General features: G+C 43.4%; 1 long non-coding RNA gene across 1 annotated transcript in view; it reads right to left on the bottom strand.

Moving 5' to 3' along the window:
• Positions 1-24741, bottom strand: part of LOC110212958 (uncharacterized) — a 94967-nt gene extending 70226 nt beyond the window's left edge. Inside the window, exon 1 of the long non-coding RNA XR_002325815.2 lies at positions 24612-24741. This is a non-coding gene — a long non-coding RNA (uncharacterized LOC110212958). The remainder of the gene's footprint in view (positions 1-24611) is intronic.
• Positions 24742-26627: the final 1886 nt, after the last annotated feature.

Below are 26627 nucleotides of genomic sequence, written 5' to 3'. Positions count from 1 at the left end.
CTGCTTCATATTTTAGTTGAGTTTGGCTGAGGGGAGAGTGGAGAAGAAACAAAACCAATCAAAACAGCTGAGCGATGCCAAGAAAAAGGTACCAGCATTTTAATGGTTAAGTTGAGATTCAGGTGGAAGGCAGATGAAGGACCGCCAGGGGAAACAATGCGTCTTTGCTGGCCCCACAGGCCACACCTGTTACTGAAGTCCAATTCCCTCCCAGCCCCCTCCAACAAACAGGTAGACAGATGGGAACCAGAAGGCCATATACCAGAAATGATAAATGCACATATCAAGTTCTCAGGCAGATAACCCAAGACATCATTGTCTGCTTCCCCATCATCCTCTTGATCTTGGGGAGGGCCCAAAGGAGCTCAGAGCAACTGACGTGGAGAAGCTACCAACATTGTCCGATTGACCCAGTCAAAGCCAAGGGCATTCCCCAAGGCCATCTTGGCAAATGGCCTGACTGGTCAGCCATACAAAGGGGTGAGTGGTTTCTGATTGTTTGGAGTTTTCCTATTTTTTTCCTTTTTCTGGAGAAAGAAAACACAAATGCTTTTTTAGAAAAATCAGGGCCGAGTTGTCATCTCTGTGAGCAGAAGATCCAGCACAAAGCCAGCATTCAGAGAGCAGGAGCTGTCTGACGGACAGAGGCCCCTCGCCAAAACATTCTCGTCTGGAATCTTGGTGGAAGGTGTTATGGGCTCCAAATATTTGTTGCTACGTTTCCCTGGCAACTCCCAGCTCCACGGTGAAATAATGAAACTCAGAATCCATACCCTGTGTCTGGAAGGGTGCTAGAGATTCGAGGTGGAGTTCCAAGTGTATTTTCCTTAGGGTTTTCCCCTGCCTTCCAACCTCCACCTAAACAGTCTTCCAGGCTTGAAGGAAAACCACACATGCCAACTGATGTTGCCTGTATCTGAAAACGGTCATCCTGAGGCCTGGCCCAACCGCCAGATGAAGGGTTTCACGAGAACTTGGAGGGTTACAGCCAATCTCCAAGACTGATTCAAGATGTAATTGACACATGTTGGCTAAGTGACCTTCTCAGCGTTCTAGGGAACTCTTGTGAGTTGCAAAGAGGATGCCAATTTGCTTTGATAGAGGGAGTTTCCTCACTTGGGAGCTCCCTAAACCATCAAAATCACAGGCCCTCTGGAACCTTTATTTTCTCTTGAAAGAGTCTCCGGTCTCTTATCCTTTCTCAGTTTGTATTCCCACTGAAATCCTTTGTATTTCAGGCAACAAGGTAACATGAATTGACAAAGAAGACCATTTGAAATCAATTCAGGAAATAATCTTTACAAGTTTTCTTTGTATAGATAGGAAAGTCTAGTGGATTGCAATTCTGAGTTTGTAATAAAAAAGCTAAAATGGAGAAAGTCGTCAGGTCGTGAGTTCTCTGTCACTGGTAAGGTTTGAGATTAAAGATGTTCTAAGGAGAATTCATGCTTTAGATAAGGGATCCTTTCAGCTGAAAAATTTTATATTAAAACCAGTGAAAAGAGAGAGACATTGCTCATTATTTTCTTCCCATGTATTGTATGGTTTCATGGATGCAGACTAATTAGGGTAAAAGACTGAGTATGAATTAATAGGAAGCCAGCTAGGAGCATGGTTTGTTTCATTATTTTCAAATATATAAGGTGTTTCAACAGTCATTAGACACATTGTAATAGCACTAACGAGAGAGTTGTCTAGGTGTACTTTAATATGAAAATTATTTGGGAGGCAACTTAGAGCCAGAGATGTCAGAGCTGGGAGGGACCTTAGAACACAAAATGTCAGAATCAGAAGGTAGTTTAGAAGTTATACTTCTAACCCTAATCTTATTTTATAGATGAAGAAATGGAAACGGGGACAAATAGGTCCCCCAAAGTCACATAGCAAGTAAAGCAGAATTTCTCAAAAAACACAGAAATAACCTTATTCAATGAATTTTGAGCTCAGGGCCATCTTCCTTTCAAGTAAGTAATTCATTGTTGATGAGCCTTTTCATGGGCAGCCACTGCTTTAAAGCACGTTCTTATAAGTATGTACAGCATCTTGATATACTAAGTAATTGGGTGACCTTGTTGGGAAAGTCACTTTTACTCTTTAAGCCTCAGTTTTCTCATCTGGAAAACGGACTAGAAATCCTTTAAGGCCCCTTCCAACTCTAACATCCTCTGTTCTGAGGCCCCTCCCAGCCCTCCAGCTCTGGTGTTCTACAATTTAATCACTCTGTGTTGTATGTGTGTGTTTGTGTTTGTGTGTGTGTGTGTGTGTGTGTGTGTGTGTGTGTGTGTGTGTGTGTGTGTGTGTGTGTGTGTGTGTGTGACGGTCAGTCCTCTGGGCAACAGCTGCATCTCATTCAACAACACTCCCATACTGCCCTCCCTTTATCCCTACAAAACCTGGCTCACTGTAAGCTCTGAGATGAATTTATCCATGTTTGTATGTGCTGTGTGCCGAGGCACCTGTCAAGCACTAGGAAATCAATCTTTTATGGAAGTCATCTATGTGGTTCGAGGACTGAGTCAGTTTCATTTTGATCTCCTCAGATCGATATTTTATCAAGCATTTGCAGCCCCCCAGAATCTCAGAGCCAGAGGAGACATGGGAGTCTAATTTGTACCTGAAAAGGAATCCCACCTTCCAGGTGCCCTCCAACGGGCCAGCCAATCCTTGCCTGAAGGCATTCATTGGGGGAGAGCCCACTGTCCTCACTAGGGATCCCATTTACAGGGTAGATTTGTATATCTCAGTGTACATTCCACATCCCATCTTCAGGAAGTTTTTGAGATCTGTTTGTTCATTTTGTCCCTTGATATCAAGGCTAAATCGTCCTCTTTGCTACTCCCACCACACAGAACAAATCTAAGCACCTACTATGTGAAAAGTATGCCTTTACATAATCATTATTTTTTTTTAATTCATTCACACAAGAAGCAGACTGGTTTATGCTTTTTCATTCATACTCATTCATATTCATTCATTCAAAGAGCAGCTCACATTTTAAGAGAGGGAGACAATCTCTAGCTGCCATCTAGGTAAGACAAGGGTATTCAGAGAGTACTGGAAAGGAGCAGAGGGGGAAGGGGAGAATAAGGAGAAAGAAGATAAAGGAACAGCCGAGAAAAAGAAAGGAGACAGTAAGAAGAAAAGGAAGGAGAGGAAGGAAAGGAGGGAAGGAGATAATGGGGACCTGGTGAAACAGGAGGAAAAGGAAGTGAGAAAGGAGGAGGGTGAGTGGAAAGAGGAGGAGAGGGGGAAAGCATGGCAGAGGAGGAGGAATGAGGGAGGACAGAGGAGGAGGAGGAGAAAGAGTGGGAGAAGAGGAAGAGAAAGGACATAATCAGAGAGGGCTCTCCGCCAGGGCTCCAATGGGGCTTAGTTGATAGCAGCCTGACCACAGAGTCAGAAACACCTGGGTTCAGTTGCTGACACTAACACACAATGGCTGGGTTACCCTGGGCAAGTTACATAACCTCTCTGTTCTCCCAGGCAACATTCTGAGACAGGTCATAACTTTTTAAAAAATATATTTTGGTAACTATTTCAATATAGCATATGTCCTTTGTAATTCTATGTATATTTTGTATTTAAGAATGTTATTCTGAGCAAGGAAAAATAGGTTTCAGCAGGCTCTCTGCGCAGTCCAAGACCCCCTAAAAGGGTAAAAATAGCTGCTCTAAAAATGTAAATTGAAGGACGGCTGCCAATCAGCATTGGCAGAGGGAGTGTGAACACCAAGAGTCTCCTGTGCTGAAGAAATGAGAAGTCGCAACATTTTTTTTAACACATCATGGAGCATTTATTAAGTGCCTAATGTACGCAGGACCTGGGAGTGAGATCCAAATTTAAATAATACAATCCCTACTCACAAGGATCTTATAGTCTCAAAGGAAAGATGACAAGAATACAAAAACACTGGAAGAAAAAATAGGCTCTAGTAAGAGTGGAGCAAAGAAGCAGGGAGAATTCAAAGGAGGGCAAAGCCTCTTCCTATGGTAGGAGATCATGGGAGACTTCGTGGAGGAGGTGAGATTTGGATTGGGCCAGAATGCTGGGCTAACAGGAATACACAGGAGAGAAGGAACTGATGGAACGGACGATCAAACAAACAATGACTAAGAGTCTACTACGTGTCAGGCACTGTGCTGAGCTCTGTGGTTGCAAAGAGAAAAAAGAAAGCATTTTTGCCTGTATGAAACTTACATTCTATCACAGAATGGTGTCTCACTATTTCTGTTTAGACTGTATGCAGGGCCTCAGTTAAACAGGATTGCCCTGCAAAGAGAAGCAGACTTCAGTCTTGCCTGCACTGGGCACATGAAGAGGCAGCTGGGGAGATGCTTTGGTTTGGGAGTGGAATTTAAGCATCCAGTTTTTAAGTGTCTTCTTTCTTCCTTTCTGCCAGACTTGCAGTCTGGGGATTCTGCAACTTGGACAGAGGCATGACTAAGGTGGGGTAATTAGGGCTCTCTTCCAGGACTCCAACATCTTGGAAAGACAATTTATTCTTGGGGCAGTCAAAAGACTGCCATACCTGGGCCTCCCAGGAAAGGTGAGGGAACAAAATCCTTAACCTCATGGAGGAAAAGGTGAAGGAGGGATGGGCCATCCCCTCTCTGCACCAACTGTCAGCCTGTCCTTGACCCATATGGTTTTACCTCAGGTGAAAAATACTCCTGGTTCTACCTCTGCTCCTGGGCCCCCAGAGAGCAGAACCAGGCAGAACAAATCCAGCATTGATGTTTCTGGCAACTCTGGTTTTCCTTATTCCTGCTGCTGCCGTGGCTATTTTGTGAACCCCAGGAAAGAACCACTGAGATCCAAAAAAATCAGGGACCTCTGGAAAACGGGAAGAATCTGGGCAAGGGTCCAGGAGTAATGAAGTGGAAAATGTTCACACCACAGGCTGTATTACAATGCACCTGTGCAAATATTGGGATTCCCTCCTCCTCCTCCTCCTCCTCCTCCTCCTCAAATTCCTCCTTTCCCCACTCAAGATCCTCCTCCCCCTTTCCATTTTTATTCTCCTTCTCAATTCCCCTTCCTCCTCCTCCCAGTTATTCTCCTCCTATCTGCCCTTTCTCTTCCTCTCCTCCCACTCTTCCTCCTCCTCCATCTCCTCCTATCTCCTTCCTGATTTTTCCTCCTTTGTCCTTCCCCCTTTCACATGCTTTCTTCACCCTCCTCCTTCCAAAGCCTCCTTCTACTTGTCTTCTCCCACTTTCTTCTCTTCCTGTTCCACCAAGTCCCTATTATCCTCTTCCCTCTTCTCCTTCTCTTCCTCATCTATTCTTTTATTTTCTTTCTCTTCTTTCTCCTCATTCTCCCTCTTCCTCCTCCTCCCATTCTACCCTTTTCCAGTAACCTCTAGATTCCCTTGCCTTGCCAAGATGGCAGCTAGAAGTTGTCTCCATCTATTAAGATGTAAGCTCCTTGAATGGATGGATGGATAGGTGGATGGATGAATGGATGGATAGATGGATGGATGGATGGATGGATGGATGGACGGATGGATGGATGGATGGATGGATGGATGGATAAGTATTTATTAAGCTCTTACAATGCACCGAATAAAGTGTCAAGTTCTGAAGCTACAATTAGGAAACAAACCAAAAAAAGTATAGTCCCTTCTCTCAAAGAGCCAACATTTTAATTGGGGGACACAATATATAAAAGAAAGTTTACCCTTGGGGAGGATGGAAATGCCCCAAAGTCCCAAGGATGCAGCAGAGGTCAGGGACTATCTCACTTCCTTATTTGTTTCTCTAGTACTTAACACAGGGCTAGGTACTCGTTCATTCACTGCTTCATTCATTCACTTCATTCATTCATCCATTCATTCCCCTGTTCGATAACTGGCTTCTAGACATATTTCTCATTCTTTCCTTAAGCCAAAGATGAAAATAAGGCATGAGAGTAGAATGAGAAGTATTAGGAAAAGAGCAGGGAAGATATTTCCATCAAGTTCTGAGTGATCTCTTTCCCACCAGGATAACTAAGAATGGAAGGAGAAGAGGAAGCAATAACTAGAAGTCAGGAGATCTGGGATGGGATTCCTGTTTAATCACTAGCTCACCCTACAGGAAAGCCATATTCTGTCCTCTGAGCCTAACGCAGCAGACCTTTGAGGTGGATGTCATCATGGATGAAGGACTGGGCTTGGCATCAGTTTGAATTCTGCCTTAGATCTTTACTAGCTGTGTGACCCTGGACAAGTCAGTCAACCTCTACAAGCCTGTTTCCTCAACAGTAAAATAGGGATAATTCTAGCACCTACTTCCCAGGGTTGTTATGGGGGTCTATGAGTTAATGCCTGTAAAGTACTTTCCCAACATTAAAGTCCTATGCAAATACAAGCTATTATTATTACAAGTATACTTATGTCCATTTTGTGTGTGTGCATGAGGGAAAGCCCAGATGTGTAATTTCATTGGTTTATTCACTGAGTATTTAAGGAACTTGACCAAGATCACCCAGCTAGAACATGTCCAAGAAGGGACTTGAACCCAGGTCTCAATTCAGATGGTGGTTCTCTATCCATTGCACTGTGTTGTCTCTTGGAGTCCAGTGAGGAAACTCAGGTTAGGGGAGATGAAATGACTTGCCAGTAATATGTTATCCAAGAATTCAAATGGTAGCACACCTCCTAAGGGTGCTCCCTCTCCAAATTGGCATTCATGGGTCTACAGGCTGGATCCCCCTCAGAATTACTACTACCTTACATTCTAAGCATAGCCGATAAGTCTACACTCCCACTGGTGAACTTACCTACTGACACAATTAGCTCAAATTAAAGGTATTTCATAAGATGAGTTATTAAGAACAGTTCCTACAAAACATTGCCTCCATAAGCCTGAGGTCTCCTCTTCCACAAATACATACAGCATCAGTGGGAAGAAGGGACCAAAACTTAGCACATGTTGGTAGTGGATTATATGCCTGGTGAACATCAGTTGACAAAGCACCTCATGTCTTTAGTGCTGTGGTACCACCTCTCATGGTAGCCTCATGCTCCTCTCCTGGTCACAGCTTCTCTGCTGGGCTTCCTAGGGTTAGTCCTCTCCACAGGTCAGCTCCCAATTGCCAGAGCTAATTCTCCTTTGAATCAAAAGTTGACTCTCTTCTCTGCTGCTAGGTGTCAATCATCCCCGTATGAGTATGTATCTCCCTGTCAGTGGGTGTCTCTGCTCCCTCTGAAGTTTCCCTTTCTTCTTCCTTTTTCCCCCTTCTCCTCCTCTGACCTTTCCTTATACTCACTGAACCCCAGAGCTCAGCCATCTGCCCTGCAGCTGAAACCTCCTACATGTGTTTTCTCCTTCTATTAAAATTCGAGCTCCCTGAGGACAGAAACTCTTACTTTTTAATTTGTGCTGCTAGGCAAGTAGCTCATTTGGAGGAGAAAGAGAAAATCCCCCCCACACACACCTCTGGTAGAGAATCAGGGGTCACACTCCACAAGGTGCTGCCTGCCTGAAAATTCTTGTCTGGCTTGGCAGGCCACTAGGTGTGGCCGGTCTTTCTCAACAAATGGCCAAGCTCCTTCCAGTTGGATCAGAGAATTTTTTTCACTCTGTCAAGGGATGACAGGGTATAGATACCCTTTTTATTTCATTAATACATTAACTCCTCATTACCTAGAGGCAGCTAAGTGACATGGTGAAGAAGACCATTGGACTAGGTTCCGGACCACCTGAGTTCCAATCCAGCCTCTGACACTTGCTAGCTGGGTGACCTTGGACAAGTCACTTCACCTGTCTGACTCAGTTTCCTTATTTGTAAAATGAGTATAATATCAATAGCTCCAATCTCCCAGGATTGTTGCGAGGATCAAATGAGTTCAGTAAGTCTTAATGTGCTATATAAATACTAGATATTAATATTATTGTTATAATTATTCTCTCTATTGTCAGCATCTTACTTTATGTGATGACAGCAACTGAACCGGGGGTGTGGGACGATCTAAATCCCAGCCCGGGCTGCATGAGGACAAAACATTTTTCACTCTCTCTCCACAGCTGCAACTCCAGCCCAGCTCCAGGGCACCAATAAAGAGATTTTTTTTTTTCAGCTCATATTACTTAGCTGAAGCGTGTACTTAGAGCAGAGCCATAGCTAGCCATAACTGCACCTGAGGCAAATTCAATGGGCCTGGCAGAAGAATAGGGAGTGGGGGAAGGGGCAGGCACAGCTGCGCTAAGGACAATCCACCTCTGGGTGTAGTGGAGCAAGGAGGCCAGGGGGCCCAACCCCCACCGAATCTAGACGTCCCACCCATGCAGGGAGGGTCAAATGAAATTAGCCGAGCACAGTGCCTGGCACATAGTAAGCAGTATTTAAATATTAATTATTGGTGGTGGTGCTGGTGCTGGTGTTATCATCATCATCATTATTATTATTAAAAGGGAAAGCCAGCCTCTGGGGCAGGAATCCACAGCCCCAGTGGTGGGATCCCAAGTGTGGTGATGGGGGACCCTTGTACCTCAGGCTACCAGAGGACTGTCAAGCAATGTTGGGGGAAGACAGTAAGTCTACTTCCCTGGCCATAACACCCAAGAGCTAAGTCCTGTTGGCCCCACACTAGTTGCAGCTCTATCTGAGAGTATGAGTCAGCGTCAAGAAAGATTAAGTGCCTACTGCATGCCAAGCAGTGAACCACGTGCTAAGACCCTACTCCCTCATCTGCTGTGTGTTTCTTGATCCTAGCAACAGAAGTCAGGGTGTAGAATCTGGTCCTCACTGTGGCATGGTGGCAAGAGTACTATTTCCAGAGTCTAGGTTGGACCACCTCCCAACAGTGACCTTAACTGATGCTAACCAGCTTGGTGCTCTTGGGCAAATCACTTTCCCTCTCAGGCCTCAGCTTTCCTTTCTATAAAGCAGTACGTTAGTCCAGTTCATATTTTCAGTTCCTTTTACTTTTAACAACCTGTGGTTGTTGTACTAAGGGCTCTTCCAGCTCTGACATTATGAATTTCAAGGCCCCCTTTCTGCTCTGATGGTCATTGTCCTATGGGAAGGGAATAAGCATTTATATAGCACCTACAATGTGTCAGGCACTGTGCTAAGTGCTTTTTACAAATCTTGTCTTGTTTGTTCTTTGAAACAACCCTGAGAGCTAAGCTCTGTTATTCCCATTTTACAATTGAGGAAACTAAGATGAAGTGACTTGCCCAGGGCCACGTAGCTAAGAAGTGATGGAAATCAAATTTGAATTCAGGACTTCCTGACTCCAGGCCCCGTGCTCTACCCAACAAGCCACCAGTTCTCAGCTTTTACATTCATTGTTCTAAGGCTCCTTCTAGCTCTAGTATTCTATGTTCTCAGGTTCCTTCTTCATCTAATATTCTTTGTTCTAATATTCTATGTTCTAAGGTCACTTCCAGCTTAACTTGGGTATATTGTCCTCTAGAAACTGTCTTCTATCAAATGCAGCACCCCTTCTACCCCTTGCTTCTATCACAAGGTTTTGGGGAATTCAGTCTCTGTCACATCATATAGAAACTCCCATGTCCCTTCCACAGTAGTTTTACCACATGGCAGGCTTCAGGCCAGGAGTCATATGGTCATCTGGATCTATTCAGGGAATATCTGCCCAAGCCCCAAGGAATGGGTTCTATAGGCCAATTCACCCACAACGCACTGCTCTAGTGGTACTTGAGCCTATATGCTAAGAACAAGACTGTCAAGGAGATAATAGACTAATAGAGGAAATGACACAGATATGTACATACATAGATATAAACATAGACACAGACATAGACATAGATATAGACGTAGACATGGATATACACGGTCACAGCTATGGAGTAGTAGATAGAAAGCTGTCCTTGGAACCAGAAAGACTTCTGTTCAAATCTCCCCTCTGACACACATTGACTATGTTACCCAGGCCAAGTCACTACCTCTAAGTGCTGCAGGTAGTTTTTCTAAGATGATAAATTTCAGAGGTGGTAACCACTGACATCAGCAGGAGTTTCCTCATCCTTGAGTTTTTCTACCAATAACATCATAGGTCTAGTGTTTGTCCCAATCACATATAAGAAATACAATTAATGGTAGGTTCTGATAAATGGAAAGGAAGAACTTAAACAAAGTGGTGTATTTTGAGACACCAGAGAGCCCATTCATCTGAGAGAAGCAAAGGAGCCATTAGGAAAGACATGGCATGTGAATTGAGTATTGAAGGAAAAATACTTCTCTCCTTTCAATCAAAAAGCATTTTATTCAGCACTTAATACATACCAGGCAATGTGTTGTCAGGTGCTTTAAGACCTCCAGCAATGAAGAACTCATTACTTCCAGAGGCAGCCAATTCTACATTGGAGCAGCTCTGATTAATAGTAAGTTTTTCTTTCCTAAGGTCAAGCCTCAATTTACTTCTTTGCATATCTCACCCATTGCTTCTGGTTCTTTTCTTGGTGTCAAGCAAAAACTGCCTAACTCCTAGTCTCCATGAGAATGCTTCAAATATTTGAAGTCCCCTCCAGTCTTCTCTCCTCCATGTTAAGCATCCCTCAATCTTTCAACAGAACAAGAGTTCTGGTATGACAGCAAGGCTTCCAGGATGGAGTCCTTAATTCAGAGGAATGTGAGGGTCAGGATTCGAGAACATAATTCCCTTTGACTCCCCACAATGTTCTCTCCTCTTTGGGATCTTTACCCCAACTTGGATTTACTCTCCAAGGAAAGAGCACCACTGCCATCCACACAGGACTCCAAAGAGGGGTTCTATGGGGCAGATGTTTCCTGTAGAGGCCCTGGAGACTTTCTTCCTTGCTCTATCCAAATACTGTGGAGTGAGTTACCACTAGAACAAAAAGAGGGGGGAAAGTCTTTGGGCTTGGGGAGAATTCAATGAATGTGCATCTAGAAAACAAGCTGGGGGAGGAGGAGCTTCAACACTCTATTGAGTCACATTTCACAATCTGCCCGGGGCTATCACATCGAATCACAGAATCTTGCAACTGGAAGGGGCCCTAAGATCATCAATTCCACTTCCCCTGTTTTACAAATGGCTAATTGAGGTCCAGGAAGTAAGGAATTTGTACAAGGAAATGGAGTTTGTGAAGGATGAAGCAGGTACAAGAAATCAGGTCCCCTGACTTACAGCAGAGGACTTTGACCTAATAGGATCATACAAGCTCAGATCTGGGGTTGGAAGGGCCTTCAGGAGTCCTCTAGAACAATTCCTTCATTTGACAGAGAAGGAAATTGTGGCCCAGGCAACAGAAGTAACTTACCTAAGGTCATATATTAGGAGGAAAAGCTAGGATTTGAATCCAGTTCCTCTTTCTGCGTGGACCATATGTCCATCCTTACATTGCCTTCACCCTCTCCTTAAAAAGAATCAATCAGTAAGTAGTTAATCAATTTCAACAAGCATCTTCAAGTGGCTCTATGCACCAGGTACCAGGTGCCAAATGGTAGCAGTACAAGTACCCAAGTGAGACAGAATTCAAAACAGAATTGCAGTAGCTCCAAAGAAACATGAGATGCACAAATTTAGAGACCTCTCCACTCCAAATGTTCCCATGGACTACTTGTGTCCCACCTGTGGTAGAGCCTTCCAAGCTCATCCTGGTCTAATCAGCCACAGCTGGACACACTGTCCCTTGACCCTGACATAGCGATATCACTTTGGTCCTCTTGGAGAAAGGACAACAACCAAGAAACCCACCTGAGGCATTCCTGCCTTCAAGGAGCTTCCTTTCTACTGGGGAAACAACAGATATATAATCAAACATGTACAAGCAAGCTAAAGAGTAGATGGAGAGTGACCCCCGGAAAGACTCCAGCAGGAGAAAGGGAAGGTCTCCTGCTGAAAGTGATGTGTAAGCTGAATCCTGAAGGAAACCTGGAATTAGAAGAGAAGATGAGGAGAGAGTATTCCTGGCTGTTGGGAGAGTCTGAGATAATGTGCATGAAGCGCTTTGCAAACACTAAAGCCCCAAGTAAATGCCAGACTCGTTAGTCAAAGGATTTAGAACTGGAAGAACTTTGGATAATATCTAAACCAAATGCCTTATTTTAAGTTTGGGGAAACTGAGGCCCCAAGGTCATGTAAATAGAACACTAGTATTCCAACCCAGGCTCGCTGACTTCCAACCCAGGGGCTCTTTCCACTACTCTCTGCTGTCTCTCTACCGACACAAGTGTAGAGGCACTTGGAGAGCCATCATCTCCACTAGGCTTCCGAGGGGACCCAGCCCACTTGACAATATCCCACCCAGGAGGCTCACTCCCATCCTGAAGTGACCTAGAACTCTCAGGAGATCACTTGTGCAGAGTCCAGTTTTCCTAGCCAGGCCAGGCTGGAAAGGGGTGGAAGCACCCAACAGTTGAGGCAGCTGGAAGTCTGGAAAAATCAGGAACCGAGATCAAAGAACCATTCAAAGCCTGGAACGCTGTTCCCCCTGGCCAAGTCAGAGCAGCCATCTGGCCTGAGGAAACTTGAGAAAGAGAATTGGCTTTGTTGTGGGGGATTGGAGCCCAGACTCCTCAGGATGACGTTGGAAGACCATCTAAAAGCAGGCCTGTTACAGAATCACGAGATTCCATTCACTTACTCACTCATTCATTCATTCATTCATTCATTCATTTCCTCAGAAGAAGCTAGGGATTCTAAGTGCATTGGCTAGGAGAACGATCATTCCAGCTATGGACAAGAGTCTGCAAAGGCATAGGTGGGGGATAGAATTTTGTGCAGAATCTCAACATTCCATAGCAGAAGAGGACCTCAGAAGCTCTCTAGTCAAACCTATACTGTAGGAAGAATCCTCTCTATTCAACAAGTGGTCACCCAGTCTTTGCAGGAAGATGTCCAGAAAAGGGGAACCCACTATACCCCAAAACAGTCCAATCCATCTTTTGACATCTCTAATTGTAAACAAGATTCTCTTGACATCTAACTCTATATCCTATTACTTCCTCCAATGTCATGGAGTGGGAAGAACACTGAACTTACAGTCAAAAGGACATGAGTGCACATTCTGCATCACACTAGCTATGTGACCTTAGGCAAGTCACTTAACCCCTTAGCCTCAGTTTCCTCAACTATAAAATGGGGATAATAACAGCACCTACCTTGTGGGGTGCTTGTAAGGATCAAATGAGATATTTGTAAAAAGCACTTAGCGTAGTGCCTAGCACATAGTAGGTACTTATAAATGATTATTCCCTTCTCTCATCTATACATATACATATGTGTGTGTGTGTGTGTGTGCATGCATGCCAAAAGGTTAATGAACAGCAATCTTACGGTAGCAGAAAACCTTAGAGAAAATGAATTCCCATCATCAAGGAAGGGGTGAAATCATGGTATGCAATTATAGTAGAATATCATTGAACTATAAAGAGACAATGAAAATGAGGGATTCAGAGAAATATGGGAAGATCTGTATGACACGATGCTGGCTGAAGAAAGCAGAACCAGCACGCCGATCCACACAGTGCTCTCCCTCTTCAGGGGTCTCCAAGCAAGGCTGGAAATCACCTGAAGCTACTATAAGGATGGCTTTTTCTCATATGGGTTGGACTAGATGGCAGCTGCCAAAGTCCTTTCCAGTTCTCTAGTTCTATGATTCTGTGAATGTGCTGTTTAGCTAATTTGACTAGAAATTTGAGTGTGTGACATGACTAATATGGAAATGTTTTACATGATTACATGTATATAACCTATATCAGATTGCTTACTATCTCAGGGAAGGGAGAGTGGAAATGAAGGGGAGGAAAGAGGGGCGAGGAAGAAGGGAGAGAATTTGGAACTCAATTTTTTAAAATTATTGTTTAAAATTGTCTTTATATTTAATTGATGAAAAATAAAATGTTATTAAAAATTTGGGGCACTTAGATGGCACAGCAGATAGAGCACTGGCCTTGGAGTCAGGAGGACCTGAGTTCAAATTTGACCTCAGACACCTGACACTTACCAGCTATGTGACCCTGGGAAAGTCACTTAACCCTGATTGCCTTGCCAAAAAAAAATTAATGTTAAAATGATGTACATATAATATATATATATATATATATATATATATATATATATATACACATACATATATGTATATATATTCTTTTTAAATTTGAGTGTGTGACAGGAAATGAAATGAAACTAGTTGAGAATGATAGCTTGGAGTCAGACTGTGAATGACTAACTACCAAATAGAAAAGGAGTCTTAGAAATAACTGGAAAGATACAGACATACCAGAATATGGAAGAATTTGAAGGTCACTCCAAGAAGTTTGAAACAAACTCACATAATAGGAATCACTGAAGAGTCTATTCCGCAGGTCAAATTTCTAGAGAGAGCAGATGAAGGCACCGAATAGTCATCAAACCCAGGAGGTGAACTCTCTTTCCCCCTTTTAATTGGCTAACAAAAAAGCCAGGCATGGAATTCCAATATGCCCAGATTTTACAGGATGATTGGTTGAGGAAACTGCCTGTTAGATTTAGTTAATCACTATCCCCTTACATGGTCCTAGGGTTTCTAATCTACAACTTTTCTGGGATTTTCTTCGTTCCTTCCTATTTTCCACAAGATTGTTTGCTCAGAAAAAGAACAAAAACAACAGCAGATGTCTTTGTTTAGGGTTTTGCAAAATGATCTGGTTAAGATAGCACTTTCAATTAAAGAAAATTATATCATCCAAATACCATATGCCAGCAAGCCCTCATTTGCAAATGTACCTGCTTTTAGGGAATGTTCACAAAATCCCCTTTAATCAGCAGTCATTATCTTGGCTAAGAATTAGAATCTATCAAAATTTCTCTGACAGCTGAGGATCATAGAACATTAGAGCTGGATTAGATCCCTAGACCATATAATGTTAGAATACAAAAAAAAAAAAAAGACAGATTATCTGTGTGGAAAGGGATGTTGGAACTTGAACACAATGTTAGAAATGCAGTGAAAGTGAGAATATAGAATTCTATGATGTAGTATAATATCTGAAGCACCACCCAAATCACACAACAGGTCTTCCACAGAAGAGTATCTCAGAATCAAAGTCCTTTATGGGTCTGTATCCATTCATCAGCCCCCACTGAATATGTTTACCTTTTTAGATCAACCAGAGGACAAAATTAGAACAAGTTGAAGGCATTTTGTAAAATCGCAGAGTAAGGAAAGTAGCATCAAAACATTTCTCAAAAAAAGCTAGGACACATTCTTCTTCAAATCATATATAATCAGTAGGAATAGCAGGCTCATGTAGGATGAAAGCATGGAAAAGAATAAACATAGGGATGACATGTGACCAGGGCACACATGTGAAGGGTATATAGCACCCTCCCTCAGTATCTCCTTGCCAGACCTCCAGAATTTATGTTTCCAATCCCTGGAGAAGATGATCTGTTCATCTCTGGAACTCTTATCCTAGGACCCAGCTGTCTTAACTGGAAAGCTAAGTGTGAAAACTTAACTAGTCCATTCTGTCTAGCTACTCTCTGACCCCAAACTGGACCATGCTTTACCCATCCATCTTACCACTTATGTCCTATATTCTGCCCACTCACCCCCTACATGCCTTCCATATACTTCCTACTTCTTACTCTGGGCACAGAAACCAAATCAATAGATCACAGAATGTTGGAGGTGAATATTTTTGGATATAGAATCTCAAAATGAGAAGGGACCTCTGAAGTCTTCTAGGCTTATCTTTATTTGAGTAGAAATTCTTTCTATAGCATCCCTGACAAGTGTTCATCCTCTCTTCCGTCAAAGGATTTCATTGTTTGGGAATGTTCTACTTCTTTTCCAGGAGCTAAAATGGAAGACTAAAGCAGGAACTTGCCTGAATTCTCCCAAATTCACCTCTGAACAACTATAAAATAACACCTCCAAATGAATTCTGGAGTGGCAGAAATAATAAAAGAGGGGGTGAAACAATTCTCCAACCCAAGACAACTTAGAAGATAAGCAGGAAAGGGCTGTTTCATTCGGGTAAAAGAGGAACACAGTCCAGTGCAGGTGGTGTCCAGGCAAACCAGCACCAGGCCATGCCCCAGCAAGCCAGTGGGAGGCCCTGAGGCTCAGTTCAGGTCAGTGACCAAGGCCCAGTGGCCCCAGCACAACAACAGGTGAACAGCTAGGGCCTGCAGTCTCCAGGGCAAGAAGGTTGGGAAAGTGCTCCCTTCACCCTAGGAGCAGGGCTTAATTTTAACAGTCATAAAATAGGTTGTAAAATGAGCAAAAAAAAAAAATTAAAGAACCTGACTATAGAAAGTTACTATGGTGACAGGGAAGATCAAAACACAAACTCAGAAGAGGGCAACAATGTCAAATACCTACATGCAAAGCCTCAAAGAAAATGTGAATTGATCTCAGGCTCAAAAATAATTCCTAGAACAGCTCGAAAAAATTTTAAAAATCAAATAAGAGAGGTAGATGAAAAAAAATTGGTAAAATAAATAAGAATAATGCAAGAGAGTCATGAAAAAAGTCAACAGCTTGGTAAAAGAATCACTAAAATAGAAAAAAGAGATACAAAAATTCATTGAAGAAAACAACTCCTTAAAAAGTAGAATTGGCCAAATGGAAAAGGAAGTACAAAAGCTAACTGAAGAAAATAATTCCTTAAAAATCAGAATTGGACAAATGGAAGCTAATGACTCTATGAGATATCAAGAATTAATCAAACAAAATCAAAAGAATGAAAAAATAAAGAAAATGTGAAATGTCTCATTGAAAAATAGATACAGAAGAAATAATTCAATAATTATTGGATTACTGGAAAGTCATGATCAAAAAAAAAAGAGCCCAGATATCATCTTTTAAGAAATTATCAAGGAAAACTGCCCCAATATCCTAGAAGCAGAGGGTAAAATGGAAATTGAAATAATCCACTGATCACCTCCTGAAAGAGATCTCAAAATTAAAACTCCCAGGAATATTACAGACAAATTCCAGAATTCTCAGGTCAAGGAGCAAATACCGCAACCAGACAGAAAGAAACCATTCAAATGTCATGGGAGCCACCTCAGGATTACACAGGATTTAGCAGCTTCTACATTAAAGGATCAGACGGCTTGGAATATGATATTTCAGAAGGCAAAGGAGTTAGGATTAAAACCAAGAATTACCTACCCAGCAAAGTTACCATAATCCTTCAGGGGAAAAAAATTAATAGTCAATGAAATAGAGGATTTTCAAGCATTCTGATGAAAAAGACCAGAGCTGAGTGGAAAATTTGATTTTTTTTTTTTGGCTTTTTGGTGAGGCAATTGGGGTTAAGCGACTTCCCCAGGGTCACAGAGATAGTAAGTATCATGTGTCTGAGGCCAGATTTAAACTCAGGTCCTCCTGACTCCAAGGCTGGAGCTCTATCCACTGTACCGCCTGGCTGCCCCAAAATTTGATTTTCAAATACAAGACTCAAGAGAAGCATATAAAGGTAAAAAGGAAAGAGAAAACATAAAGGATTCAATAAAGCTAAACTGTTTATATCCCTACCTGGGAAGGTAATATATAATACTTGTAACTCTTAAGGACCCTATCACTATTACAGCAGGGAGAAGGAGCATACATAAACAAAGGGTATAAGTTGACCTATACTTTTCTAAAAATTAAGGGGTGAGAAAGGTAATGTTTTACTTCCCAAGGCAGCCCAATTTATCAATTTATCAACCCCTAAAGAATAATTCACAGAACAGGTACCTTGAGGAGGAACAGAGGGGTAAGAATACCAAGATCAGAGAGAATTATAGTAAAAGCTAACTGGAAGCCCCCAACCATGAGTATCATTTTGATGAAAGCTGTGGGTTTGTCCAATCCTTCTTGGAACTCATTGACACTTGTACCTATTACTTCTTTTTGCCATCTAGCCAACTACCTGCTAATCGTGTGCAATAATAACTACTTAAACACTATTTCTGGGATGGTTTAGGGCCTCTTTTTCTTGATCCTAAATTCATGTCTTTCAAGCTTCAATGAAGCTCAGGCCCAAGTTCACACCAGAATTTCAGAAATATCTACATTCAATCTGTCTGTTCCCAACTGGGCTTATGGCTCTTCTGTTTGCCAGCCCAAATCACAGAAGAGACAGAGAGAAAGAGATGCAGCCCATGAACAAGAAAAACAGAGGTCCTTCCATCACTTGGTACCTTGGACTAACTGTATGACCCTGGATAAGTCATTCTGCCAGCCTCAGTTTCCTCATCTAAAAAAAAAAAAGGATAATATTGACACCTACTTCAAAGAGTTGTGTAAGGATCTAAGTGATTTATAAACCTTAAAGTTCTCTATAAATGCATATGTTTTGGTTCTTCCTCAAATGAGAGAAACCTATAGTAGGATGACCTCCAAACATTTAGGATCATAAAGCAAGAGTTAAAAACGGTCTTGGAGGCCATGTAGCCCAATCTCCCAATCTCGACAGATGAAGAAACCAAGGCCCAAGAAGGACTTGCTTTAATATCAGAGATGGGATTTGAACCCAGGGCCTCTGAGTCCAAAGCTGGGATTCTTTGCACTATTACCATGCCTATAATTCATTTTGGAAAGGACACTGGATGTGAAGTGAGAAGTTCCGGGTTCAAATTCTGTCCCTCCCACTTAAGCCCACCTGTGTGACGTCAGTCAAATTGCTTCAATCATTCATTCAGCATTCAGAAATTATATGGGGGTCAGGAAAGGTGTCCTGTAGGAAGTAGCACTTTTAAACTGAGCCTTGAGGGAAGCTAGACTCTAAGATGGAGAGGAAGAAGAAGGGAAGGCATTCCAGGTATGGCAGACAGTCAGTGCCAAGGCGTGGAGTCAGGAATGGAATTTCACATATAGGGAAAAGACAGTAGGCCAGTCTGGCTGGAATAAAGGGTGTGAGAAGGAGTGATGCAACCTTAATCTGGAAAGGTAGGCCAGGAGCTAGGCTTCGAAGGGATTCAATCTCTTTTGGGACTTGGTTTCCTCATCTGTAAAATAAAGTTGGATGAGCTAGCCCTTTAATGTCCTTTCAGCTCTCAACCTACGATCCTTTGATGAAATCAGGAGACAATCGGTTCTTTGCACCTCTGGGTAAGCAAGCACGACTAACTGCTTATCCTTCTCCAAGTCACTTTGGGCTCTCACTTGCCTCCAGTATAAGCAGTCAATCAATCAGCAAACATTTAGGAAGCATCCATTATGTTCAGGGCACTGCGCAAGGCAGTGGAGGTATGAGTCACAAAGAATGATACGGTCCCTACTGTTAAGGAGCTGACATTCTAGTGAGAGAGACAATGAGTAGCTAAAGAAGTACATGCAGAATAATCACCATAGAATGAATATACAAGGTAAGGCATATACAAGGCAAGATGGAGGGAAGGGCACCAGAGGATGGAGAATCATGGAGAAGGTAGTCCTTGACCTGTGTCTCGAAGGAAGAAAGATTCACTGAGGCAAGGGCACTCCAGGCAATGACACATTGTGTATGAGGAACAGAAAGGAGGCTAGTGTGACTGGATCTCAGAGTACAAGGGGAAGAGTAGAGTACCCTGAGACTGAAGCCAGATTGTGAAGGCTTTAAAAGCTAAGCAGATTCCATTAATAAATGGTCAAAGCATATGAATAGGCATTTTTCGGAGGATGAAATCCAAGCTATCAATAGCCACATGAAAAAAATGTTCTAAATCACTAACCATTAGAGAAATGCACATTTAAACAACTCTGAGGGATCATCTCATACCCATCAGAATGGCAAAGTTAACCAAAAAAATGGAAGATGATAAATGCTGGAGAGGCTGTGGGAAAACAGGTGCATTAATACACCGTTGGTGGAGCTATGAACTGTTCTAGCCATTCTGGAAAGCCTTCTGGAACTATGCCCGAAGGGCTATAAAACTGTGCTTACCCTCTGACTCAGCAATAACACTGTTACATCTGGATCCCAAAGAGATCAGAGAAAGAGGGAAAGGACCCACATGTACAGAAATACTCATAGAAGCTCTTTTTGTCATGGCAAAGAAGTGGAAATTGAGGACGTCCATCAACTGAGGAATATGAATGTGTTGTAATATTTGGGTGGTAAGAAATGATGATGGGGTGGTTTCAGAGAAATCTACGATGACTTGTTGAAATGATGCAGAGTGGGGTGAGCAGAACCAGGAGAAGAATTTATACAATGATAACAATATTATAAAGATAAACAGCTTTGAAAGACTTAGTAACTGACAGACACAATGACCAGCCACAGTTTTAAAGGACTCATGATGAAGAATGTTGCCTACCTCTAGATGGAGAGCTGAGAGGCTCAGAGTACAAACTGCAGCACACATTCTTTCCTTTCCTTTTTATTGCTTCCTCTCTCTCTCTGCCTCTCTGTCTCTGTCTCTGTCTTCTCTGTCTCTCTCTCTCTCTCTCTCTCTCTCTCTCTCTCTCTCTCTCTCTCTCTCTCTCTGTCTCTCCCTCTCTCTCTCTCTCTCTCCCTCTCTCTCTCTCTCTCCCTCTCTCTCTCTCTCTCTCTCTCTCTCTCTCTCTCTCTCTCTCTCTCTCTCTCTCTCTCTCTCTCTCCTCCCTGCTTGCTCTCTCTCTCTCTCTCTCTCTCTCTCTCTCTCTCTCTCTCTCTGTCTCTCTCTCTCTCTCTCTCTCTCTCTCTGTCTCTCTATCTCTCTGTCTCATCCTCTCTCTCTCTGTCTCTCTCTCTCTCTGTCTCTCTATCTCTCTGTCTCATCCTCTCTCTCTCTGTCTCTGTCTCTCTCTCTGTCTCTCTCTCTCTCTCTATCTCTCTCTCTGTCTCTGTCTCTCTCTCTCTCTCTGTCTCTCTCTCTCTCTCCTCTCTCTCTCTCTCTCTCTCTCTCTCTCTCTCTCTCTCTTTCTCTCTCTCTCTCTTCCCCCCCTCCCCACTTTTGATATGGCAAATACAGGAAGTTATCTTGCTTGACTATGCATGTTTTAATGAGTTTTGGGGTTTTTTGCCTTCTCAATAAGAGGGGGAGGGAGAGCTGAGAGGGAGCGATTTCAGAAAATAAAATATAACCCAGGCTAGTTTGGACATGCTCAGTTCAGATAACAGGGAAGCCTTCATCCTTCACTATATTATGGGGAATGAAGAGGCCTCCATTTCTATAACTCTGAACATGCTCCAAAGGCACTGCAGACACAGGATCAGAAATTTAGAACCAGATGGGACGTGGGGTTCATCTAGACCAATTCCCTCATTAGAGTTGGGTTTAAGGTTTTTATTCTCCCCAGCCTTAGTTTCCTCGTCTGTAACATGCAGGGGGTGAACAAGAATGATCCCTGAGGTCCCTTCTAGATCTGAGTCTATGATCCTGTGACCAAACAGGAGAGTACCCTATGGATCCAGTAAGGAAACTGAGGCCCCGAGGTCCCTAATTTGCCCTCAGACTAAACAAGTCTATCAGAGAGGGAGGATTCAGAGCCCGGAGCTGACTCCAAACCCAAAGCTGTTCTAGCTGTGAGACCCAGGCAGACCACGTCCCTCCTCAGATACTCACTTCCCTCATCTGTAAAAAGGAGACAATTATACCTCCTAGGCGGTTTTGTCTTTGTAACCCTCATCCCTTTTTATCACCAACGGGTTCTTAACCCTTTTTGCGTCCTAGCCCCTTTGGCAGCTGGATGAAGCTGAGACTCCTTCTGAGGAAACATATATTGCAAGCTTTAAAATGCTATACGAGTAGTTGTTTTTATTGTCATGTATAGTAACAATGACTAGTGTCTCGATAATGCATTAAGATTTGCTAAGAGTTTTACAAACATCTAATTCGAGACTCACAACAACTCTGAAGGATACGTCTTATTATGATCCCCATTTTACAGATGAGGAAACTATGGCAGATATCTGTGAAGGTGACTTGCCCAGGGTCACACAGCCAATAAGTGTCTGAGGCTAGATTTAAACTCGTGGCTTCCTGACTCCTGGATCAACAATGCTCTAGTCACTGGGCCACCTTGCCATAATTGAATGAACATTCATTTAGTAACTACTGTGTGCACAGCACACTAGGGGATGCCAAATTTCTGCCTTGTGGTGTTCACTATCTAGTAAGGAATTAGGCTCCACCCCAGATTGTTGTAGTACTCAATAGTATAAGTGGATTGCAAACTAGAGAGCTTGGTGACCAATGAAGGGTCTGAGGTCTCTGAGAGAAGCAAAATACAAAGACAAGGAATGAAATAAAGGCACAGAGACATAATGAGCTTAACCAACCCCACTGCCTTGTGGTCAAGCCCTTCTGAACTGTGAACTCTCCAAATGTACCAGAGTGGATGCACAGTAAGAGCCAGCAACTTGGGTGCTCGGAACAAGCTTCCAAAACCGATCAATTTTTTAAGACAAATGGATCTGACAAGGAACTGGGTGGAGGGGGAGACATCACCAGATAAGACCCCAGAGAAAGGAAGCCCACAGGATACTACCCTAAGACAGGAGAGACAGAGCACAAAGAATATCACCTCCTTGAGGACAGGGATTTTTATCCCCAGGGCACATAGTAGGCATTTGATAAATACCTGTTTGTTGATTGACACTGTAAGGCTGCTGCTAGACAGGTCCCAAATTATGGAAAAGGGAAAAATAAAGAGGGATGGGGCTTCAGAGGAGTTCATCTGGAGAACAGGAGCATGTCATCTAAGAATTTTTCATTTAAACAAATTAGGGGAATGAGGCCCAGACAGATGATTTCACTGGTGTAGGGAACTCCCAGATGAAAAAACAGATATATTACCCTTGCCAAACAGGTGCTAAGCTCAGTTGTTTCTGTGCTACTGAAAAATTCTAAGCACTGTCAGCTCCTCTAAATTTCAGTGTCCTGGGACAAAGATCCAGTTGTCTGACCCTAGTTGTGGTTCTGAGTGAATTAAAAAATAGATGATTAGAACAATAGGGACATAGAAAGTAGCAGTGCCCACTGCAGACATTTAAATGATCCCTAGAATTACAATAAAAGCAGAATGAAATCCTGAAGCTGTCTGTGAAGTCATTATAAAGACTTCCAGCGAAAGGCCCCAGCCGGTTTATAGGAGGATGGGGTCCAGAGATTTAGTCATAAAAAGACCTATCAAGGTCATTTCCTAGAGGAAAGTTTCTTTTTTGAGATGAGAAAAGTAATCAAGATGAAGTGATCTGACCAGCGTTACATGGGGAGTATCAGACTTAAGATTCAAACCCAAGTCTCTGATTAAAAATCCAGCAAGTTTCCCTGTGTGGATGGCCAGTGGCCCCCTAGCTAAGCATGTCCGGGCCAGAATTAGAACCCATGTCTTATGACTCCAAGTTCAGCATTCTTTGGCCTAAACTCAGTCTGTCTCCAGATTGCTGGGCTTTGTCCCTGCCCTTTTAATGAGGATTAAACAGAAATAAAGCCTTCATTAGTTTCTGCCTGAGAGCCAGCCTCATCCCAAGAGCCACAGAGAAATCACTGATGGACCGACAGCAGCAATTAAAAGGGGCCCTCCCCTTTTCCACTGAATTAGGACCCTCAGAGAGAGAGAAATCCGTCAATTATCCCAACTCAATTAAGCAGACCAGCGTTGGCAGCTTCCTGCCCAGGCACTTCCTGCCCCTTTCCCTCTTTGGCCAGTTTCATGCACATTCCAAAAGGTCAGGTGGGTGACCGAGGGGAGTTGGAGGAAGAGGGTTGGGGGAGGGGGGAGAGGGGGTTTCTGGGGGCACTGGCCTGGCACATAATAGATGCTTAATAAATGCCTGTGGACCGGGTGCCAGTGCATCAAGCTGAGGAGTCCAAGGTGGGGGGGGGGGCTGCCAGATCCATAGAAAATTGGGCCCTTTTAACTATTTCACAGCTTTCTCTATTTCCCAAACTCATTTTCTTCTAGATGAAGAACACCAACGGCAATCATCCCCCCCCCCAACTCTTGTTCCAATACCTGAAAAGAAGACCAGATGTGATTTGCAGCTGGATTGCCCAGCTCTTCTCTCCACTACCCCCCCACTGCACCCCTCCCCAGCTGTTGGGGGGAGGAGGGGTGGGAAGCCCTCGACGCGAATGAAATACCAAGAAAGAACCTTTTGGTGACAATGTGAGAGAAAGAATTGACCGAGGGAGGAAGCTGGTCAGGTTCTCTTTCCATCTGGGCCTCCTTGTTCACTAGGCACGTGCAGACCCTCAGAGCCCCAGCCGTATTTTGTAAATGTCCCGTGGCTCTTCCATGTTTTCTTAGTGTTTAAATATGGAGTGGGAGAGCAGCAGAGCTGGAGTCAGGAGATCTTTGTTCCAATTAGAGTCATGCCCCTTGTTGGCTGTGAGGCCTTGAATCAATTATATCACCTGGTAGCGTGTCTTTGGAGTCCAAGGACCTAGGTTCAAATCCCACCCCTGACACTAGCTTTGGGACTTTGGGCAAGTCACTGGACCTCCCTCGACCTCAGTTTCTTCATCTGCAAAATAAAGGGGTCGAATTAGATGAGCTCCGAGATCTATGAGCCTAAACCTTGGCTTCAGGACCTGGTTCAGTCCCTTACCGCTTGCCTGATCTTGGATACTAAGGGCTCAGTTTTCCTCATCTGTAAAATGAGGGCATTGGACTAGATGGTCTATGAGGTCCTTCCTAGATCTCCCTTAACACCTAGTCTCTGTACTGCGTGGGAGCAATGCCCACTCACTAGATAGACAGAGAGCTCCATATATATACATACATACATACATACATACGTACATGACATCCAATGAACACAATTTGAATCATTTGAGCTGCACTGTTGCAAGCAACAGGCCTCTTGGTGTCGAGCTGCTCTGCTGAGAAATGGAAATCTCTTCTGTCTTCATCTGAAAAAAAAAAGCACTTGGGGTTTTAGTGGGCAGAAAGTTTAATACGTATTAGCTGTGTGACATGTCAACCGAAGAAACTAACACACACTCGAGCTGTGTAGAAAGAGACATTCGGTCCAAGACTAAGCAATCTTTCAGTCAATAAACATTTATTAAGCGCCTACTGTGTTCCAGGGACTGTGCTGAGCCATAAGCTTCCATGACGGCCATATCATGTTCAGCTTTGGCCCCAGCATTTAAGGAAGGATTGTGACCGTATAGAGAGCCAGTCGGAGGAGAAAAAGCATGGTGCCCTGATGTGGGCCCAAGAGGATCTGTAGAATGTTTAGCCTGGAAAAGTGGAAACCCAGATGTGATCGGTTTTCCAAAAAGCCACCAGGTAATAGTGACCCCCAACTGGAATGGGTGGCCTTGGGAGGCAGCAGGCCGTACCTCAGTGGAGGTGTTCAAAGGCTGGAAGACCACATCAATTCCTAGCTAGATGCAAGGTGGATTAGTTGGCCGCTAAAATCACTCAGTTTGGAGATTCTCCTCTCCTTTCCCCTCCCCTCTGCTCCCTTGCCTTGCCTTCCCTTCCTGTCCTGTCTCATCTGGGCTTCTCTTCTTTCCTCTTCTGTTTTCTCTTCCTCCTCTTCTCTTCCTTCCCCTCCTCTTCTCTTTTCTCTTCTCTCCTTTCCTCTTCTTTCTTCTTTTCTCCTCTCCTCTCTCCTCCCCTCTTCTTTTCTTTTCTTCTCATCTTCTCTTCCTCTCTTATCTTCTCTTCCTTTCTTATCTTCTCTTCCTTTCTTATCTTCTCTTCTTCTCTTCCCTTCCCTTCTCTTCCCACCTCTCCTCTTCTCACTTATCCTCTTCTCTTCCCTTCACTTCTTTTCTCTCATCTCATCATTTATTAAGTACTTACTAAGTGTCAAGCACCATGCAAGCAGTAGGTTACAAATACAATGGCAAAAATAGGCCCTGCCCTCAATATATATATATATTTTTTTCACTGCTAACTTCTCAGAGTTGTTCTGAAGAAAGTGTTTTTAAAATTGCAAACATGAACCATGAAAAACATGTAGCAGCTGAGAAAACTCCCATGAGCTTAGAGAGAATTTATAGAGAGGCCCAGCACCTAGTCCAGAGGAGGTGACAGGCCTGCTGTGTTCTCGCCTAGCCAGACAACACCTATAATGTGGCATTCAGGTCTGGGGCCGGTGTCTGAGGAAGGGCACCAGCACACTGTAGCCTAACAGAAGGAGGGTAATCAGGAAGGCAAAACGTATTTGGTTAGACCTGTCCCCAAGTGGAATGGACTGCCTTGGGTGGTAACGGCTCCTCCCTCAAAGGAGGTCTCTGAGTGGAAGTTGGATACTCCCTTGTTGGGAATGTTATCAAGGGGATTCCTGGATAGGTCCAGGTTGGACCCAATGATTCCAGAAGTCCCTTCCTACAATGAGAGCCAGTGAGCCTATAAAAAGGAAACTGTCGTTATTTCTTGGATTCCTGAGGAAAAATTGCCCGGGGGGGGGCACCCCCAATAAGCATGATTTTCTGAGCTACTTAGATCTGGAGCATTTTAGGGCCATATCCTGCCATCAATTCTGATGTTGACTTCAATGGGCATCCTGTTGGGGAAGGGCCATCTGCAGGATGCAGCTTTACAAGACAAGTTTTGGTACAATAGGGTTTTCTATGGAGATCAATGGATTAATTTCAAATGCTTATTTCTTGGCCATGAGGAGACACATTGTTTTCCCACAGTCAGCAGGCAGGGCTACATTAGCCAAACTTCATTCTTGGAAAGTCAAAGAAATTATTTTTATTTACTTTTTTTTAATGGATAATGGCTTTGCTCGGGGCTCCAAAGGTCAATAACAATTATAATGAAAACCCTGAAGGAGCTTTGGCCTCTGACTGAGGC

Source organism: Phascolarctos cinereus, unplaced genomic scaffold (genome assembly GCF_003287225.1).
Source record: "Phascolarctos cinereus isolate Bilbo 61053 unplaced genomic scaffold, phaCin_HiC Scaffold_5;HRSCAF=322, whole genome shotgun sequence".
NCBI lineage: Eukaryota > Metazoa > Chordata > Mammalia > Diprotodontia > Phascolarctidae > Phascolarctos > Phascolarctos cinereus.
Note: the sequence above shows the minus strand (reverse complement) of the source record. Positions and strands in the feature narration are given on the sequence as shown.